The sequence below is a fragment of the Mesoplodon densirostris genome, chromosome 12 (assembly GCF_025265405.1).
Source record: "Mesoplodon densirostris isolate mMesDen1 chromosome 12, mMesDen1 primary haplotype, whole genome shotgun sequence".
NCBI classification, from domain to species: domain Eukaryota; kingdom Metazoa; phylum Chordata; class Mammalia; order Artiodactyla; family Ziphiidae; genus Mesoplodon; species Mesoplodon densirostris.
In genome coordinates, this window is record NC_082672.1 from 84565063 (window position 1) to 84571695 (window position 6633).

Genomic DNA, 6633 nt, shown 5'->3' on the forward strand with positions numbered 1-6633 from the left:
ACTTTATGGACACTGCTTTGTAATGTAGTCCCCGGGTCAATAACACTTTACATACAAGTCAAAATTCCATACATAAGCTTTTGCTGTACTGAAAAATAGATACATTTTAATTTTGACCATGTAGAAAATATCATCCTTTCCAATTTCCTACGTTTTATGGGCTCAGTTTATGGTCAGCTGTCACTGTTTACATCTCCTGCTATTTTTGCAATGAATAATTACCTGAACCCTGAGAAAATAATTTCTTCTTGAAAAGAATTAAAGTCATCCATCATAAATATTTTGTTATTTTATCTGTGAAGCTACTGTTTGATAAATGTTTAGATGATTCAAGGTATATTTTGTGTGTACATTGGATCTATGATCAAACTACTAATGGACAGACACTAAGGAGGGATAGTCACTCATTCCTTTTCTGTATCTCTCCTTTACTGTCTTAGTCCCAGTTTCTTCTTTTGTTTCATACTGTTTTTATTTTTTCCTTTCTTCTTCAACTTTTCTTACTTTAAGGCTAGACGTATTTTGTTTCCCAACTTGTCTTGAAATTTTAGTGATTCATTGGAATTCAAGGTGGTTAGAAGGAACTTGAAAGCTCAATAAAGGGACAGTTGTTAACAACAACAAAAATGCATCTACAGCTAAATTTTACAACTTCTTCTAAATTTAGCTTTTGCCATATTATTAGATATAATTGCAGTACCTGTAGATCCATTCTGAATATTTGCCTCCTTTCCTCACTAGGCAGTTATTTGTTATTTATTTATTTATCTATTTATTTCTAATTGATGTATGTTGTGTTAATTTATGCTGTAAAGCAAAGTGATTCAGTTATACATATATATATATATATATATACACACACACACACACACACATTCTTTTTCATATTGTTTTCCATTATGGTTTATCACAGGATGTTGAATGTAGTTCCCTGTGATACAGTAGGAACTTGTTGTTTATCCATTCTATATATCAATATGATAGTTTGCACCTGCTAATCCCAAACTCCCAGTCCATCCCTCTCCCATCCCTCCTCTTCCTTGGCAACCACAAATCTGTTCTCCACTCACTGGGTTCTTGAGTGTATATAGTCCTTTAGTCTTGGCATTTACCTAGTCAAAGATTATTGCATTCTGGCTCAAGAAAGAACTTCCATTCTATAGGTAAGGAAGCTGAAAGGAGGATTAGTTATGTACTTAAGATGAACTTAGATGATGGTGGGAGAAATCCATTTTCCACTCTCCTTACTGGCTATTTGGTGGACCAGCCATTGTGCCATCACCTGAGCTGAGGCCTGTTTGATGCCTGAAGTCAGCAGCTCTCAAGTTGTTAGAAACAGTTGGGAAGAGGCCAAATTATAGGTTAGGTGTCATGAAACATATTTCAGTATAGAATATTATTGCAGAAATTAAAGACTGAAAAGTAATTCTTTAGTACATATAAGAGAACAATCAGAGCATACTTGCTGCTGTGGTTTTGTCATTTATAATAACTTGCAAATATACAAGTACCTATTTATTTTATTGTTTGGTAAACATTTTAGTTTTCAATACAGATCCTCCTCTACTTACAATTGGGTTACATCCCAATGAAGCCACCATAAATGGAAAATATCATTAGGTTGAAAATGCATTTATTACACCTAATGTCATAGCTTAGCCTAACCTACCTTCAATGTGCTCAGACCACTTACATTAGCCTACAGTTGGGCAAAATTATCTAACACAAAGCCTATTTTATAATAAAGTGTTAAAAATCTCATGTAATTGTTGAATACTCTACTGAAAGTGAAGAACAGAATGGTTGTGTGGGTGCTGAATGGCTGTAAATGTATCAATCGATTGTTTCCCCTTATGATCACGTGGCTGATGACTCACTGCCACCGCCCAGCCTCACAAGAGAGTATCCTACTGCCAGGGAAAAGCTCAAAGTTCAAAATTCAAAGTAGTTTCTTCTGAATGTGTATTGCATTGGCACCATTGTAAAATCGAAAAACTTTAAGTCGAACCATTGTAAGGCAGGGACTGTCTGTATACCCTTTTGATAGCAATAAATTAAAAAATGGAAGAGCCTGTTTAATTAAATATTAAGGCTGAATTTCTGAATCTCAAAAAAGTAGATGATTTGTACAACTTGCAATTTGTACAGCATGTGTGTAAATATTTACATTCATCATAGGGGCTGTGGTGATATTTTATGATCACCTAAAAATCAGAAGACACAGATACACTAAAAAAAAAATCAGCACCTACTCAAAATATTAGAATTCATTTTAAAAGGACTGTGCAAAAAGGCAATCATTTAACACATGCAGTTGCAGAAGATGTATTTACACATCAGTTTATTAAACATGACTTTTCATTTAGATCTGATGACAGTTGTCCTATTTTGCTTTGCTTTCTTTCATTCCAATTTTTTATGAACATGTGTATAGGTTGTTGTGTTTGGTTTCATCAGCAGAGGAATAGCTTCACAAATGTTTAAAAGATGATGATTTTATATCAATGTTATTAGAAGTCAACAGAAATGGAAGTATTAATCTAATAAAAATCAATTAATTCAAATAACTTCATGTTTTTCTTCTGAAATGTGGAATCAAATGTATCTAGAAGTTCACCCTGTTGAAGATGAAACATTTGACAATATTGTGATTGCTATTTAAATTTGGTGAAAATTTTAAACATTAAAGTATTTTTTTCTGTGGTGATAATAGGAATGCACATGTTGGTAGGCTACAGCATAATGATAAAAGTAGTATTCTTGCTAAACTAAGAAATACATGGACCAAAAAAATGAACTTCAAGTTGGCTTGAAATATGAACACATAATTCATAATTACATCCAAATAAGTCCCAATCATCTAGTGATGAAATTATCAGCTGTAGATGACAAAGCTTAACAAAATTTTTATATATAAACAGAGTAACTGAACCATAAACGTACTGTAGAACATGCTTTCTCTCTTTACTGTTCATATAATACCAGATTTTAAAAATATTTGAGACTTCACAAAACACTTCGTTAATCAACCTAAGTGTCTGATATTGGTGTTAAATATTTTTATAAATGTGTCCTGTATTTATTGCATTTTGCTAAGATCAGTTGAGAATCTTTAATCAAAATATTCAACAAGTGGGATACTAAAAACTCCAACTTTTGAATATTTTTAGCAAATTATGATTATTGAACACTAAGCACACAAACAGGAAGATACTAAAATCTCTATCTACAAAATCACAGGAAAGAGCGGCAGGCTCTGCGACCCAGCTCCGGCTCGGCTCTCCCTGCCGGTCTCCCCCTCCGTTGCGGCGGCCGGTGCACCCTGGGATAGGGAGCGATCTCAGAGCGAGGCCGCAAGATGGACGTGGGATCCTTCCACAGAACAAGTGCAGAACAGAAGAAGCTACTGAAGCAGCTGAAATTCACAGAATGCCTACAAAAACAGGTGGACATGAGCAAAGTAAATTTGGACGTTATAAAGCATTGGATAACAAAACGAGTAACAGAAATCCTTGGGTTTGAAGATGATGTTGTGATTGAGTTTATATTCAACTAGCTGGAAGTGAAGAATCCAGACTCCAAAATGATGCAAATCAACCTGACTGGGTTTTTGAATGGAAAACGTGCTACATAATTTATGGGAGAACTGTGGCCCCTGCTCTTAAGTGCACAAGGAAACATTGCTGGAATCCCTTCTGTTTTCCTAGAACTGAAGAAAGAAGAAATAAACCAGAGACAGATAGCACAAGAACAGTTGGTATCTATGAAAAAGCAAGATGAAGACAAGGATAAGAGGGATAAGGAAGAAAAAGAAAGCAGCAGAGAAAAAAGGGAGCAGTTTCAAAGCCCAAGAAGACGCAAATCCAGATCTCCTTCCCCTAGAAGACTATCTTCCCCTATCAGGAGAGAGAGAGAAAGTGCAGTCATTCTCAATCTCCCCATCACAGAACCAAGAGCCAGAGTCCTTCCCTTGCTCCAGAGAAGAAGGAAAAAACCAGAACTCCCAGAACCATCAGTGAAAGTAAAATAACCTTCAGTACAAGAGGCCACTTCTACTAGTGACATCCTGAAAGTTCCCAAGCCTGAACCAGTACCAGAGCCTAAAAAACCTTCTCCAGAGAAAAACTCCAGAAAGGAAAAGGAAAAGGAAAAGGAAAAGGAGAAGACCCGACCAAGATCTCGGTTGCATTCCAAGTCAAGATCCTGGAGACATTCTCGCTCTCCTTCTCATACTTGACCGAGAAGGCGCCATAGATCCTGGTCAAGATCATACTCACCTAGAAGGTGGCCAAGCCCAAGGAGACGGTCATCTCCTCAAAGAAGAACTCCACCGAGAGGAACGCCTCCTCCACCAAGGCATAGAAGGAGTAGATTTCCAGTGAGACGAAGAAGGCATTCATCAGCATCCTTGTCCAGGAGTAGCTCATCATCTTCTTTATCTCGTTCCCGGTCACTGCCAAAGAAGCCTCCAAAGAGGACATCCAGCCCCCCTCGAAAAACTCATAGGTTATCTCCTTCAGCAAGTCCTTCAAGGTGAAGTCATAGGCCATCACCTCCAGCAACTCCACCTCCAAAAACTCGTCATTCCCTGACACCCCAGCAGTCAAACCGTACAAGGAAAAGTCGTGTTTCTGTGTCTCCAGGGAGAACTTCAGGTAAAGTGACATAAAGGTACTGAGAAATATAAAGGTACTGAGAAAAGAGAGCCCCCTTCACCAGAACCCAAGCCTAGAAAAGTAGAGTTATCTGAATCAGAAGAATATAAAGGTGGTCAAATGGCTGCAGCCGATTCTGTGCAGCAGAGATGCCAGTACAGACGACAGAACCAGCAGTCTTCATCTGGTTCTGGCTTCTCCTCTTCCTCAGAAGATGAGTGACCCAAAAGGTCCCACGTGAAGAATGGTGAGGTAGGCAGGCGGCAGAGACATTCCTCTTCCCTAAGTGCCTCTCCATCAGTTCAAAAGTGCCAGGAAGAAACTTCCCCTCATGGTAGACAGAGAAGTCCCTCCTCACCGCCCACCAGAAGGCGACGTTCTCCTTGTCCTGCTCCTCTGCCTAGTCGCCGCGGGCCTCACGCCACCGCCGCAATGAAGAACTCCTTCTCCTCCCCAACGTGGTCGCTCACCTTTCCCAAGAAGATACTCTCCTCCAATACAGAGGACATATTCTCCTTCTCCACCTCCAAAGAGAAGAACAGCCTCACCCCCTCCCCCTCCTAAATGAAGGACATCACCATTTCCACCACCAAACTGTCGGGTCTCCCATTCGCCATCTTCCAAACAAAGAAGCTCCCCAGTCACCAAGAGACGTTTGCCTTCATTGTCATCAAAGCACAGGAAAGGGTCTTCCCGGAGCTGATCTACCCAGGAGGCCTGATCACCACAACCAAACAAACAGAATTCGCCCTCACCATGGCCTCAAGCTCCTCAGACCTCCTCTTGTCCTCCAGCTGTTTGAAGAGGAGCATCATCATCACCCCAAAGAAGGCAGTCCCCATCTCCACATTCTAGGCCCATTAAGAGAGTCTCCAGGACTCCAGAACCCAAAAAGACAAAGAAAGCTGCCTCACCAAGCCCTCAGTTGGTAAGGGGGGTGGGGGTGGTCTCATCTTTCTGATCTGTCTTGGGATCTCCTGAGCCAGCAGCTAGAACCCCCCCAGCACCTCCATCCCCTGTCCAGTCTCAGTCACCCTCTACCAACTGGGTACCAGTGGTACCGGTTAAAAAGGCTAAAAGCCCAAGACCAAGCCCATCACTGGCAAGGAACCCAGACCCAGAATGAGGTGGAAAGAAAAAGAAGAAAAAGAAGGATAAGAAACCCAAAAAGAATAAGAAGCACAAGAAGCACAAAAAGCACAAGAAGGAAAAGGCTGGAGCTTCAGCTGCTGCAGCTCCTGTAACCCCTGTAGCCATTGCTGCTCCCACAACCGCATCAGCACAGGGAGGGCCAGAGCCTAAGAAGGAGACTGAAAGTGAGGCTGAAGATAACCTTGATGACTTAGAAAAGCACCTACGTGAAAAGGCCCTGAGATCAATGAGGAAGGCTCAAGTGTCCCTACAGTCCTAGGTGGAAATGTTTGTTATATAAATTTTATTTGGTTTGTACGCAATTCAGTTTCAAAATTGCTAAAAATGTGTTTGAGCTTTAGACTATAACATTTGTTGTAATAATTGCTATGTTGAAGTTCACCATGTAAAAAAAAGGGCATGGATTTACATTGCAAAAGGTGTCCACAGTATATTAGTGACATTCTTTCATTGATAGCTGACATAAATTCATTTAGAGTGAAATATTTTAAGCCAAAAAAAATCCCTTTTTTAAAAAAGGGGGTTTAAATATTGTTGGCCTTCTTATGGTTCCTTTAAATGCCCGTCTATTCCCAGGGGTTTTTGTTTATATTTTTTATATTTTTCTTTCTCTTTTCCTTTTTCTCTTTTGAGTCTTAGTACCCATTTAAGTTATGATGCTTTCAACCTTGTATGGTCTTTGCAAGCTTTGCCCACAAAAGAATAAATGAATATTTTAATGCCACAATCTTTCCTGTTGCCTGTGGAGTCTCTGCTGAAATGAATCAGGATTTGAGCTCTAGGATGAGACAGAAAATGAAAGCATATTGTTTGCCAGGACACTGTG

General features: G+C 39.6%; 1 pseudogene; it reads left to right on the plus strand.

Annotated features, from left to right (window-relative positions):
* The first annotated feature begins 3436 nt into the window (after positions 1 to 3436).
* On the plus strand, positions 3437 to 6078 carry LOC132500133 (serine/arginine repetitive matrix protein 1-like; annotated as a pseudogene).
* The last annotated feature ends 555 nt before the right edge of the window (positions 6079 to 6633 follow it).